Source organism: Natator depressus, chromosome 1 (assembly GCF_965152275.1).
Source record: "Natator depressus isolate rNatDep1 chromosome 1, rNatDep2.hap1, whole genome shotgun sequence".
Classification (NCBI taxonomy): Eukaryota; Metazoa; Chordata; order Testudines; family Cheloniidae; genus Natator; species Natator depressus.
This window is the reverse complement of record NC_134234.1, coordinates 152907233-152922216: the sequence shown is the minus strand read 5'-3', so window position 1 is coordinate 152922216 and position 14984 is coordinate 152907233. Positions and strand designations below refer to the sequence as shown.

The window sequence follows — 14984 nt, the reverse complement described above, 5'->3', positions numbered from 1 at the left end:
AAAAGGCATTAAGGTCATGAGTCTTAACACAGCCATACGGAAATAGAGTGCTTTGAAAATGTATGATAAAATAGCCAAACATAAAGTCATTCCTACTTCTTTGAATGTCTAATTCATGCATTTGATTTACTGTGCTAGCCTGGCTGGTTTTCATGAGCATTTAATAGAAATATTTCCAGTGAAGTTCAGATTCTAATGCCAAGATGGTGGAGCAATGCTTATATCCTTGTTGATATTTATTTCTATACAAAAAAGTGAATTAAATTACCCTCCATATCAGCTGCTCCATTATTTTACTCAGCATCTGTGTCAGACTGCTTTATCAGTTTCTTTATATTACCAAGTTTGAGAGAGATACTAAACCTCTGACAGCTATTCCCCTCAAGCTGTCCTGATTGATTGAAATGTTCTTCAGCCCTATGCACTGTACACTAACAATGAGATCATTGAGAGAACCGGCCTACAGTCTATGCAGACTATGCTGGATGCTCAAAGGATTCACTGGCTGGGACATGTGGAGCACTTGCCTGAAGATTGTCTGCCGAAGGCTGTGCTCTGTGGCCAATTCAAGGACTGCCTGTGATGCAGAGGAAGGCCAAAGCTCCGATACAGCAACAAGATCAAGCAAGGTCTCAAGAAATTCAGCATTCCCACTGACAACTGGGAGAATCCTGCCCACAACTGCTCAGTCTGGAGAAGCCGGGTTAAGGCTGGTACAGTCACCACGGAGAGCCATCAGAGAGTCCAGGCTGAGGCCCGAAGGTAAGGTAGGAAGCAGAGTGTGCTCCAACCTCCATACAGTGAGTGGACCTGTAGCCACTGTGAGAAGGTTTGCCACTCACACATCGGGCTCTTTCCCCACACTACTGTCAAGCACCATTGACTGACTGACTTAGTCATGTTTCTTTTCATCTGTCACGATGTTGGATGGTCATAGACAAAAAAGTGCAGAAGAAATAAGTTAACTGAAAACTACATAGTGATCTAATGGGTGAAGAGGGTGCTCTGTCCACAGTCTGTTAAAGGTGCTCATTCTGTCTCCCAAAAGCCCCAACTGATGTGTTTATTAGGAGATAATTACAAGATCACACTGTGCCACTCATTTTTAAACAGCCATCTCCATTGGAGCTAATAGTGAGTTCCAATTGAGAATGGTGGCATGATATAGCTTCTGTGTTGGAATCTTTTTCAACTAATCAGATCACAGCTTTCATCCACACCATTTGTATACTACACATATACTTGTTTGTCCAATAATAGAGTGGAATTCATCAGTATTTTTCTTATCTATAATGTGCCATCAATACTCCGCTGATTGCCAAGATCCTGATTCAGTGGCCTTGCAGAACTGTATTCATACTGGGCCCAATCTTTAGTCCTTTGAAATCAGTGCTGAAACCCCCTTTCCATAACCAAAACCAGGACCAGGCTCATAATGTACTTCTAGTTCCCATTTCCCCGGAGGCATGCTCAGCTCACTCAAGGGTTTGCATAACAAGAGGACATTGAAAATCAGATTGACAGAAGGCCAAGAGGAACTTAGCAGGCTCCAAGCCCTGGCTTGTGCAGCACACTTGGTGTATTAACTCTTGTTGTTCCATTTTCTAGGTGGAACTGGTTGTGTGTGCAGTCTTCCAGGGGCTACCCATAAGACTAATGGCCTGATTCTGATCTCACTAATACCATTGTAAAACTGGTGTAACTCTATTAACTTCCATGGTCTTACTCCTAATTTACACCAGTGTCAGTGGGGTTAGGATCAGCCTATGAAGAGGGCTGGGTGCTGCTCCCTCCACAGTCTGTTAACACTGCTCATGCTGTCTGCCAAAAGGCGATTGCCAGAGAGTGGAAGGAAATGCTCCAACCCCTATTTACCTAGGGAATGAAGGACTAAAGAAGGCACACAAACTTGAATCCCTCATGTGTGGCCATTAGACTATTCTGGTTTCACATAATCTTACTGTTTAGGGACCCATCCTTACTCATGTTGAGTAGTGCCATAATCGGTGAGTAGTGCCATCATTTTAATGAGACTGCTAATGGAATAAGGTCCTATTTGAGGTAGCAGACTGTAGCCGTAACTGGGCATATTTCAGAATGAGTGCAAGGTTGCTTTACCTGTTTCTTTATATTACCAAGTTTGAGAGAGAATACTAAAACTCTGGCAGCTGTTGCCCTCAAGCTGTCCTGATTTGAATGGAATGTTCTTCAGCCATTTGGGAAACGGTTATTCTGAAATTAAAAGAATTATTACTTTGACTTTGGCATTCTGGTTAGGGCCCTCAGTCAAAATCTGCATTATTATCACAGCTGGGTTTACCTTCCCTTAAATGTTGCTGATAAGTGAAGTGTTAGATGGGTCTTTTATAAAGCACATTCTCTTATTAAAACACATTTAAAGGGCCTTGTAAACCCTGGAGATTAACCCCAACATTTATAGAGAATTTGAGGATACTAATTCTTGCATACTTGTCATTCCAGAGCATGGCCTGGTGGTGAACAGTCCTTTTCTTCACAAGGGCATGTGCATCAGCAGGATCTGTCCATGCTCTGATGTCTTAGGGGAATGAAATGAGATGATGGGAGGGTGAGGAACATAGGAATTACCTTTCTGGGTTGAACCAGTGCTCCATTTAGTCCAGTATCCTGTCTCTGACAGTGGCCAGGACCAGATGCTTTAAAGGAAGGATCAGGTAACCCCATAATGAACAGTTATGGAATAATCTTCCATATGGTAAATTTCTGGTTAAAACCTCTCAGAGGTTGGCTTATGCCCAGAAGCAAGAGGGGTTTTATTCTTTCAAAACAATTTAAAAATATTATTTAATGTAATTGTGGATGTTCTTATCCATACATATTCATATCTCGTCTTTACTCCCAATCCTACTAAGTACTTGGCTTCAGTGATATCTGGTGGCAATGAGTTCCACATACCCTCAGCTTCCTCATCAACTAAACATCTATTACCTCACTGGCTCTATTGCCAATTTTTTCTCCTCCAGGATTAGTAGATTGTATCATCTGTTAGAATACTTTTGTTCATACCTCAGAGAAATAGAAGTCTTGGCCAATGCACTTTGTAGGTCTCTGCAGAGTCAGTCCTGCCAATTTTTGGAAGAGGTGTGAGAAACGCCTCTGGGGGCAGCACTTCATTGGTAAAGGGCAGATACATTAATTAAAATGCCCAACAAACATACACAAAACTCCCCACCCTTCACTGTACACACCAGAGTCTTCCATCACCTCACATCACCCTCTCTACCATGCGTACCCCTCAGTCTCCTTCACTACACAGTTACATTCACACAAGCCACAGTTTTCGCTGCTTTTTCTTCTTCTTCCAGGTTGCTGGTGCTATTGCTGCCCAGGTCTCCTTTAGCTTCCTCCATGTGATGTTCCTCACTGCTGTGCCTTTCTTTCCTCAGGCGCCAGGTGATGGCTTGTGCTGCTCCTCGCGGCCCACTCTGAGCCTCTTCTCTGCCAGTAGTTACCAGTCCAGGGATGTCCTTTTCTGTTTTCTCCTCACTTCTGTAAGTCTGGGTGCAGCAACAGCACCAGCGACTCCAGACCTCCCCGTGGCTCAAGTTGTGCTGTGCTGCTCTTGGTCTTCACTGTCCTGTCCTGTTCATGCTCACATTCCTGTCTTCTGGCTCTCCTTCGGAATCTGCACACAGCACGTGACCTGTGTGAGGCACCAAAAGCAGGACTGGCTCTGGGTCTATGACTTAAGATATTACTTCCTTGGTCAAGGTTTTGGGGAAAAACTTACAACTTCTGAGAGTACCTTTTAATTTTTTCCACAGCTAAGATTTATATGTCATCTTCTTCCTGCTCCTCCTAGAGGCAGTAAGTCATGTCAAGATCACGGTAGTGGGGAATGAAGTAGATGTCTCACAGCAGCATCTACAATGTGAAAGGCTGAAAGGCCACTGATTTACATGAAAAGCCAGCTAAACCTTCTACCCTGAGCTGACACGGCAAGGCACTGTGGCCCAGTGGGATCTCTCTATTATATCTGGCTCCTGCTTCCTGGCTGCTCAGGTCTGGAAGCAACAGGGAGTCAGGAACAATCATGATGCAGAGATGCTGAATGAGAGGGGATACCAATAACACTTTGCTGACCTGAACTAGACAATTTCGGTTGCAAGCAGTGCTGTTGTGTCTGATACAGGAAACGGGTACAGAGGGTTGTGCTTTGCCAAGCTGCAGTGATCCCTGGTAGACGGGGATGAAAAAGGCATGAAAATTATGGACCGTCTGGAAGCTGCAAGGAGCCTTGGCCTGATCCCTGTTGTCTAGAGCCTGTCTTGGGATGGCTGATTGTTTTTATTGACACAACCATCCATTCTATTTGCTTATTATTAGGGCTGACCTTTTACTTGCTGTTCCTACTGTACAGTGGCGGCCACCACAGCTGTTTGCATTTGAAGTGGCTGTGCTGAATGTTACAAAGTGCCATGGCAAAGGGACAGGTTGGTCTTGGCGAATGTCAGAACAATAGCAAGGCGTGGATAAAATACACTGTAGTCTGACCAAAGGAGGACTGGCAGATGGGTGACATTTCATTAAACTGAATGGAGAAGCTTTCAAAAATAAGGGAATACATTTGCAGGACTGGGGCATTACAGCTGTGGAAAGTGGGTGTGAAAAACTGCCATTCTGATACGGCAATTTTTGCACTAACTCTGCACGGGTATAACACACTGACTGAGATGACAGCCAGCGGAGACTTGGGCTCTCAGCATCCAGGGAAAATAATGAGGCTTCTAAATTTAATCAGAATAATAAAATAAGTCACATCAGGTTGTTAGGGACAGTATTTTCCAGCTGAAATCTTCACCCACCACCACTAAGAAGGGGAAAAGCACTCACCGTCCATATTTAAGGTCTGACTTATTTCCCTCCTAGTCAAAAAAATTAAAAGATAGCGATAACTCGCTATAAAACATGTGGCCAGGGAAACTCATTGGTAGTACAGGTGGCTCATCATAATGTCATGGGAGACATTGAATTTTAGGGAACAATAGGCTCTCTCACTTCCGTGGTTGGCCGCTCTGCCTCCTGGGAAGCATGAGGGAATGCAGCACCTGCTCACCAGTTACCAGTTTAGAGATTTACGCTGCCCTCAGTGCCGTACTGGGTCTCTTTTCAGATAAGTGAAGCAAGACAGCTGATTAAACCCCAAATGATATTTTCTTGTTTGGGTGAATACTAGACAACAAAGGACACGGATCATGAGAAAGCAGAGTGAGCCTCCCAGAATGAGCAAATTACTCTGATTTCCCTCTTTGATTGTGTAAGATTCCTCCAAACTTCAATATATACTATTAGCAGCCTAATTTTAAGCCGTATTGTGGGAAGCCTTCAAACATACCACACTTTAGCTGTAGTTTCCCACTCATTTTCCTGCCATGTTTGACACTTGTTTTTAAGCAAGCACAACTCTTCCCCTTGGGTATTCTTCCAATGAAACATTAACGTGCAGTTCTGCTCTGAAAAGTGACTGTCTGCTCCCTGTGTTCATTCAAAGTCATGCTGGCTGACATTAGTGACAAATATAAGTTTTTACCACTTTTTCCTCCTGTTAACTCTGAAATGCCAGCACCGCTCTGTGAGAGTGAGCTGGAGTCTATTCTGGTTTGTACATCATCCAAATAATTGTTAACAAAATACCATTTGCAGAACCAGCTGTGCAACCCCATTGAAGATGATGGCTTTCCACAGGTGTAAGTGAGCACAATTTGGCTTATAGACTCTTGAGCTGTTGATGATGACTAAGCCAGAAAGAACCCAGCTTGATTTTCAAGTAAAGTTGCGTAGGAGGCAGTTCGGAAATACACACAGGGTGAAATCTTGGTACGACTAAAGTCAATGGGAGATTTGCCATTGATGCTAATGGAACCAGGATTTCACCTGCCTTCTTTTATATATAAACCAAGCAAATTATGGGCCTGATCCAATTTCCAATGATTTTATTGGGAATTGGATTAGGCCCTTGATCTGTGAGACTATAAACACAGAACCCTCCCATGCCACTTTCAGAGAGTCACTTTTCAGAGTGGAATCACACTTACATCATTTCCATGGCAAAATTATCAAGACACAAATGCTGCATTCTTACTTCACTGTAGGATCAAATTGAAGGAGGAACTGGATTATGAAAGAACAAATTCTAGTGCTACTTACATCATCTGAAGCAATATCAAAGGGAATGCAATTATTTGTATGCTGTGCATATACATTTTTAAAAGTTTGCAAGAAAATACAAATCTTCCATGAAAACAAAAATTTGTGAAAAGATAAGAAAAAATATGATATATAACCATTGCACTCCCATCGCATTTTAAACCAGTCCTTTACTCTCCCTAAATTCAGTCTGTGTTACATAAGATGTGACTGGAATATCTGACACACACAACTGCAAATATTTCTCATGTGATAATCACCATTTGTTTGATATGGTAATATTTTTCAGCACCATTAGCTATGCGTAACAGTGAATTAGTTGAATGAGAATCTACACTGAATAGAGACAGGCTTTGAAGAATTAGAAATAAATATACAATGAGCCTGACAAATCTCTCTTAGGATATATATGCCATAGATACCACTCTCCTTTAGGGGGATGCTAGCAAGCAACACTTTACAATTGTATATATTTAACCTTTCATCCCCAAGTTCTTTTTTTACCACATACAAAATGTGCTGCACACAATATACGGACCTGAGAGGTTATAGGTTAATTGAGGAACAATCATAGTCCCTATCTCTTTTAACCATCCCCTTCCACAAAAACCCTTCTGCTGCCCTCTTTTCTAAAGCATAGTGTCTGACTTTGCTTGTAAGGTATGACTTTCGATGTGGCACGTTTTACAGCTCTCAGGACTAAAAGGCTCAGTTGGTTTCCTCACTCCTCTTTGGGGCACTAAGCTAGGTGTGCGAAGGGGACAGTGGGAGGGGCTGCGGAAGGCGTGTGGAACTGCTCTGACCAAACATCTGTGTTCCGTGGCATTCTGACTGTATAGGGCAGGCGGGGGGAATATACCCCGCATTACATGCCTTTCAGCTGCATTTGAAAAGAGCAGGCTTAGCTCCTATCAGTGCCTTCTGCCTGCTGCTAGCAGGTGTGCAGGGAGTGGGCATCAAAACCTGGCCAGGCCTTCAATCTGGAGTGATATCCTCCCCACCCGCCCCATTGTCAGGTATAGGTAACAGCTCCACTGTGGGTGGGAAAGGAAGAAGCTCCCTATACTACTCTTCTCTCCAACTCCTCACCTGTATGACTGGAGATGTAGTGAAATGGTGACATCACAACAACCAAGAGAGTGACAGCTGAGGGACTGAGACGGGAAAGGATGCCTCATTAGAATTCTTTGGGCCATATTTTCTGCTGGTATAAATGGGTTCTACTCCATGAATTTACACTTTTCACCCACGGACACCAGCAGAGAATTTAGCTTTTTGTTTTTAGTTAACTTATATTGAACTTCAATGGTTACTTAACATTTTGGACAAAAGTAGCCACTGTAAAAGAGCCAAACCTTGCACCCTTTCCAATAAGGTGTTAGAGTTCACTAAAACCATCTTTATTCCCTAAGGCCTTGAGGGTCTTCCAACAAAACGAAGGAGGACCAAATCTAACATTTCTGATATTTCTAAGGTAAGAAATAAGCAGAAAAAAATCTTCAAACTCTTTCTGGCCTTTCTTATACATCAGAAGTTAAAGGGGATAAAAGCCCAACTTAAAAAATAATCCTGTGTAAGCAGAGCCGGCCCACAACATTTTGGCACCTGAGGCGGGGAGCTCAAATGATGACCCCATGCCCCTCACTTGGGCCAAAACTTTGAAAGGTCTCAATTCTGCCTTCTTCCTGGTCTACTCCTCTCATAGTACTGCTTTGCTACTTACCCCAATAAAGGAGAACTAACAACTTAAAATGCCTCGTTCAAAATTTTTAAGTAACGCTTAACTTTCAAACGCCTGAACAGCAAATGTAACTTTTCTTGTCTGCATAGCAAACACTGGCATTTTTATCTGTTTGAATAATCAAAGTGGTGCTTTCCATGCCTTCTTGGTTGCAAAGATTTGAACTGCTTCCTGCTGAAGGTCCACAGTTTGGGCCAGCCCATGATCTATTGAGATGGTTGCAAGACTGACCAGCCTCTCCTGTGTCATTGTGGAGCGTAGATGTGTTTTTATTAACGTCAGCTTGGAGAAGCTGCGTTCTCCACTGGCAACTGTTACAGGAAGTGTTGGAAGTATGTGCAGAGCAACAAAAGCATTTGGAAAGAGGTGGTCATCTTATTTGTGCACATATATTCCAGAGCAGCCTTTGGAGTTGACCCTGCTGAAATGTATCTTGAAAGGGCGTTCAGTTCATCACCTAAATCACTCGTGTAGGTCTTCTTCAGGTATAGTGAGGAGTTTTGGAATATCCTACAACATCCCAAATATACTGCTGTGTTCCTTGAGCTGCATGAAACATTCTTCAACTGACTGTATTGCACAATCTAGCACCTGGTTAAAGAATTCAACTTCAAATTGTTGTTTGGGGTCTCTTATGGGATTATCCCGTGCCTCGTAATCAAAATGTCTTCTTCTTCGGTGACTCTTGTATTCTTGAATGGGTGGGAAAATAGCTTCCGTGTGAAGTTCCTCTGCCAACTTCTGTGCACTCTTCAGAACGTTTTGAAATCCTTCATCTGACCGGTAAGACTGTAGGTATGACTTTGCTTTGTCCGGTTGTTCCATTGCTCCAGATATATCAAGGTCAACACCTTGGAGTCTCTTGTTTACAACATTTATTCCAAACAGTATGTCATGCCACAACACTAAGTTACACAGAAATTTGAAGCTATGTATTATTCTGGTGATTCCATTTCCCTCTGCCACTGTTCTCCCATGAACAGTTCCTGTCATAGCATTATCCTCCATAATGGCAACTATGGCATCATCTATCTTCCCAGTTTGGTGTTTGATAGGCTTTATCGCCTCCACTCGACTTTCCCATCGTGTGACACTCAGTGGTTTCAGTGTCAGAGAGGATGTTCCCAGATATTGCTTCAAAATTTGCCATCGGTGAGTTGATGCAGAGAAAAATACATAGAAGCTTTGAATTACATTAAAAAATTCAGCAGCCTCACTAGAAGCTGATGCTGCATCACTGACCACCAAGTTCAATGAATGAGAACTGCATGGGACAAAAAAAGCTCAAGGGTTTAACTCACGGATCTGTGTCTGCACGCATCTCTTCTTTCCTCTCATGTTGGCACCATTATCGTAGCCCTGACCTCTCATGTCAGCTATCGCAATTCCCATATCTTCCAGCTTTTTAAGAAGCACATTTGTCATACCAGCTCCTGTAGTATCATCAATGTCAATACATTCTAGAAAATGCTCTCTGACAGTCACCTTTGCAGGGACATTTTCACTGGGTTCTGTTGTTGTTACAAAACGCACCGTTAAAGTCATTTGTTCCATATGGCTGATGTCAGGTGTGCAGTCCAGAATAACAGAGTAATATCTTGCTGACTTCAGATCTGCCACAATCTTCTGTTTGACTTTTGTTGCCAGTAACTGTATGATCTCATTTTGAATTGTTTTTCCAAGGTAGTGGTGTGTGTACATTTCTTGGGTGGTGACTCTTCTTAGATGCTCCAGGAGTACAGCATCAAACTCAGCCATCAGCTCCACAATTTTAAGAAAGCTTCCATTGTTTGGCACATACAGCTGACCTGAAGTGCCACGCAGTGCTAGGTTTTGGGTAGCAAGCATTCTCAGAATGGCAATGAGCCTTTTCAGTACATTTTTCCAGTAAAGAGACTCTGATGCAATCTTCTCTTGATGCTGATCATCTATGGTGGCCTTTAACCTTAGTCTCATCTCAAGCTCTTTCCATCTATGGAATGCTCTCTGGTGATTTGCTGCCTTCTCATGGCATGCCAGATTTCCAGCCAGATTTTTCCAGTCCTTTGTTTCTGTAGAACCCAATGTGGCTGGAACATTAGACTGGAAGAGTTTGCAATAAAAACAGTATGCAGCATTCTGGGTTTTTGAGTACATAAGCCATGGACTCTCCACTTTGTCACCATTGGGGATTTCATGCCAGCAATGTGTTGGATGGAAACTTCTATTATCATTGTCTTTGGGGAACATGAAGTTTTTCACTTGCTGTGGCCCATGCAGTACAAGGAAGTCCCTCAGGCTACTGCTCAAGTTGGCCCATAGTCCTGGATCATCTAGACTTAAGGAACTAAACTTAGCAGCAGCTGTTTCTTGCACCTCCACCACACTCCTCTCTTATCTACACTTTTCTTCAGGAATGTGCATGGTTACATCCATTTGAGATGCAGATATGGATGCTGCAGTAGCTGCCAGGTCACCTGCACTCTGACTAACTGGAAGATCAGGTATCTCCTCACCACTCACATCCTCACTGCGGCTAGAAGGCTCACTGTGAACATTCGTGTCTGTGTATCTCAGGAGAACTCCTTCCTGCTTAGATAGAAAAGCTTCCTTTGCTTTCTTTCTTTTTCTGAATTGTTACGAATTATACCTAATTGGTCACGCACACAAACTGCTGCGAATTATACCTCACAGGTCACGCACACAAACTGCTGCGAATTATACCTGATAGGTCATGCACAGGAACTGCTATGAATTATACCCGATAGTCACGCACAGTTCGAGTCTAAGCTGAGGCACACGAACAAAGTCCACAACTGCAGAGTTCCCAAAGATACTAAGTTTATTACGCTCAAGCGTGGTGCCCCCCTGCTAATCAGGAGGGGACCCCGAATGCAGGTTATACAGAGATTATATACCTTTTAGCAAAGCATGTTGCCCTCGTGCATCGGAAACCTTAGCCAATAGACAAACCCTTCCCTTATCTACCACCTATCCCTGCTAAGTGCATCCCCCGTGCAAACCATTACTTCAACTACACAACATGGTCCTAAAGCAATGCACCAGTAGCCTTTCTTATCAGGATGGGAGGCTCGCGTTAAGGCCAGGAGGCAGGGAGTTAGGAACAGACAAAGAACAGAAACTGGGGGTTGAGACAGGCTGGAAACAAGGGGGGGGGGTTTCACAGGAATGCAGTATCTAAGGAACACTCCTCCTGGTGCATGATGTGTTTGCTTTTAGACAATGGTGGGCCCCAAACCAAAATGAAGTCACATATGCTAACTTTTCCTTAACAGAATGCTGCCCCAGAGGGGTGTTTTCTTTCACTCATGACTGCCGTTCTGTGCCAGCTATAGTGGCTCTCAACACTCAATTGAAGGGGACAAATAAGCAGGCTGGTAGCAGGGCCTGAGTGAGGGAAGATATCAGCGTCTTAAGGGCCTAACTGGCTCCTACTACTTCAGTTGACTGCCTGTTCTTCTCAAGTGGGTTCAGGGAAGCAGCAGGAAACAGGATGCTTTCTGAGAAGCTGGTGTTAATCAGTCCAGGTTCCTGGGGGTGCTAGAGAGGTACATAAGAGGCTCCTCCTCCTCTCTCTCCCTGCAGCTCCTGCTGCTTTCTGTTATTCCCTCTCACCTTTTCTCCTGCCTGCCTGTTATGTCTCTTGTGCCCTCCTTCCTCCAGCACAGCGCTCCACCATCTCTGTGCATCTAGAGCAGAGAGAATACATATGCGCCAGCACCAGACACAATTTTCTACACTGTGGGTCCTAGTGGCACCCCCCAGCACCACAATCTGGTACCTGAGGTGGCTGCCTCCATTCGCCTCATGGTAAGGCCAGCTCTGTTTACAGGTCACCTTGAATTTAGTCATAACTGTATTTCAGTCAGGTCCTAGAGAACAAGAAGAAAAAAAAAGAATACACCTATGACTATGCCTTTATATGAAATGTGATATGCAATGGAAAGTTACCATACAGTTATGGGATTTTAATGAAAATTAATCAATTGGTTATTAAAAATGTATAATGCATATTGTTTTACACAATACATATTTTATTGTATAATGCATATTATACTGTAATATTTTATATATATATTGTCGGGAAAAGAGCTGTGGTAGAAGGAAAAGATGACCTAATAGGATTTTTTTATCTGCAATTTATATTATTTTTTGATTAAAAACTAATGGCCTGACTTACAGTTTTCACAAAGATATCTGTGACACCATTTGATTTAAGCCTTTTCCTCAGACATGTAATATGGAGACAGAAGGATACCTACACTGGAGGATTAACTTATCTGTCAGCTTCATATTTCCTTTTGGTACATCAGTACACTGCACAAGCTCAGACCCTCAGCTGGTGTACATCAATGCTGCTCCACTGACTTCAGTGGAATGACTCCGGTATACAGTGAGGATCTGCCTCAATGTGTTCTCTCTGTGCACCGTTAAATGAAGCACAAGAGGAGCATAATACCACAACAAAACAAGCTGACAAAAATGAGAGCAAGGAACAGTTGTTACATAATCCTGAATATTTAATCCACCACTTGAGTGCAGAGATGTTGCCAGGAATGTAAAAGGAATTCTGCCATACCCCAAAGGGAGTTTTATATAGCACTTTAATCAACTGGATGAAAGGACTTTATTAGAAACAGCATCTGTGTTAATTGCGACTCCTGAGCTGTTTGGCTAACCTTACGGATCCATGTCATCCATGTTTGCTTTTGCTCGATCCAGGGTGTCTCCATGGACTGTGAGGTCCACAATGCTTTCTGTTTATTGGTTCTGTCCTGTGGTAGTAGTACCCACACACAGTGGAACAGGATTCTGAGAATGCTAATCAAATCTTTGGCTTGGTCTGAAATGGTGGACAGCTATAAGAAACAAACGCATAAGATGGGAGGTAGAATAAACAGATACTGTGCAATATCACATACCTCTTTTATGTTTTGAAAAATCCTGGTAATATTTATTTGGGCCTCATCTGCGGGGGATGTCTTGTTCCTGAGGAAGAAAAAAGTGGAGGGTATTTCGATTAATTGAGGATATTTTTGCTACTTATGAGTAGAAACCTTTTAAAGGCATCCAAAGAGATGCACAACCCCAGAATTGTGTATTAGTGGTAATACATGATGCTTTATGTAACCCTTCTGCCCGTCAGAGTTGGCAGCAACAAGGGCCGGGTTCAATATCTAGGGGATCCATTCCAATATCACAATGCAAACCGGCTCGAGCCCCCACCCAGTGACCTGGGACAAATATATACCACCCCCGCTGGGCGCCTCCAGGAGGCAATACTTCCCCTCTCACAAGCACATAGTCTGAGTGTAGCAAAAAGCCTTTTAATAACAGAGAGAAACAATGTGGCATTATGTTGGGGAAACACCACCAACAGGATTCATAACACAACCCATGAGCAAAAAACCCACCCCAAGCAAATTGGGGCATGCCCTTTCCCTTTGGCTCTTGAGTCCAGCAACCCCAAATCACCCAAAGACCCAAAAGTCCAGTGACGCAAAAGTCTCTGTCCCTGGTCAGGGCAGCCCCAGAGTTCAAAAGTTTATCTGCAGAGCTTTACCTCCCAACCTGGGTGGAGATGGGGGGAGGGGAGAGAGAGAGAGGTAAGGGGCACCTTACATGATCTGAAGCTGACCGCCCCACAGCTCCATAGGCCTTCGCTCCGCTCCACCAGCCATCCCACAAACTGCTTTGCTCGGCTCCGCTCTGCGGCCCACAAGCAGCTCCCGCCATCCCATAAACTGCTCCGCGTCCCACAATATATCTTCAGCCTCCCCCACTACTTAACACCATGCTCAGTGATTTCAGCTCTGAGTCAGTTCAGCTCTTTGGTGAATTCAGCTTGTAGTAGGGGAGCCTCAGTGCTGGTGCACCATTAGCCCAAAGTGAGCTCAGCAGCCTATAACTAGACTCCTAATAGAATCAAAATTAGCTCTGATATTCCACAGTGGAGAGAGGAGGAAGTGAAATTAGCATGTAAGGCCCTCACCAAGGGGCCCATGCCAACAAGTATTAATACTTGTCCCCAGCATCTCTCAATTCACAGAGTTTTGGAACCCATGACCCTTGCCTAGCGAGTGCTACTTAGTTGATGGTGAGTCCCTCCATCATAACAAAAGGCCAAGTACAGTTCCAAGCACAGTTCCCATAATCAGGGTAATAACAATTTATTCTTCCTGCCCCAATAACAGAGACACTGGGGATCCCACAGCAGCCAAAGTGACCATTTGGGCAGCTATGGCCTCATTCTAGGTGGGGTGGGTGTGCCTATGCAAATGAGATTGGCCCCTGAAGTTCTTTTCCACAACTTGCCACACCTCACCACCAGATGTCAGGGTGGAGCTCATCCTGACACTGCTTACATTTACATAGCTTAAAAGTGCAGATGATCTGTGGAGCCAGTCATTTCCTTTGATGGGAATGACATGTTCATCCAATGTACGGTCACATCTTTGGCCATACAGATTTACAGCAGAATCCTGGTGGTTTCTAGGAAAAACCGAGCTTGGCTACATGTGAAACAGTACAGTGGGACAGCTACAGTAGTGCTTCAATGTAGACACTACCTACGTTGATGGGAGAGGTTCTTCTGTCGGCAGAGGTAATCCACCTCCCCAAGAGCTGGTAGCCAGTTTGATGGAAGAATTTTTCCATTAACCAAGCGCTGTCTACACCAGGGGTTGGGTCAGCTTTTTTTCACACCTGTGAGTGATGTAGCTGGGTCGACCTAACTTTTTAGTGTAGACCAGTCCTGAGAATTCTTATGTAAGATGTATAATGCATGGACCAGAAGGTCTGCACTTGCCTCAGGCTATAGCACTATCTGAGTGAGATGATATTCTGCAGTCTGACTCCATTCTAGAATAAAGAATAGAGCTGCCCAGAAAATGGCAATGAAAACAACATTTTGATGTAAATCAGAAACAAAACAAATGCCATTTCTTTTCCATTTTCAGACCAACTGTTCTGAGCACCTTCTGAAGCTCAGTCCTTCTACATTATTATTTCTATGATGGCAGCATCTAGACACCCCACTTTAGGATCAGAGGTCCAT

General features: G+C 43.6%; 1 long non-coding RNA gene across 1 annotated transcript in view; it reads right to left on the bottom strand.

Moving 5' to 3' along the window:
- Positions 1-3064: 3064 nt before the first annotated feature.
- Positions 3065-14984, bottom strand: part of LOC141996897 (uncharacterized) — a 39684-nt gene continuing 27764 nt past the window's right edge. The window contains exons 2-4 of the long non-coding RNA XR_012641645.1: positions 12850-12916; positions 11709-11799; positions 3065-3101 (exon numbers count right to left, since the gene is read on the bottom strand). This is a non-coding gene — a long non-coding RNA (uncharacterized LOC141996897). The remainder of the gene's footprint in view (positions 3102-11708; positions 11800-12849; positions 12917-14984) is intronic.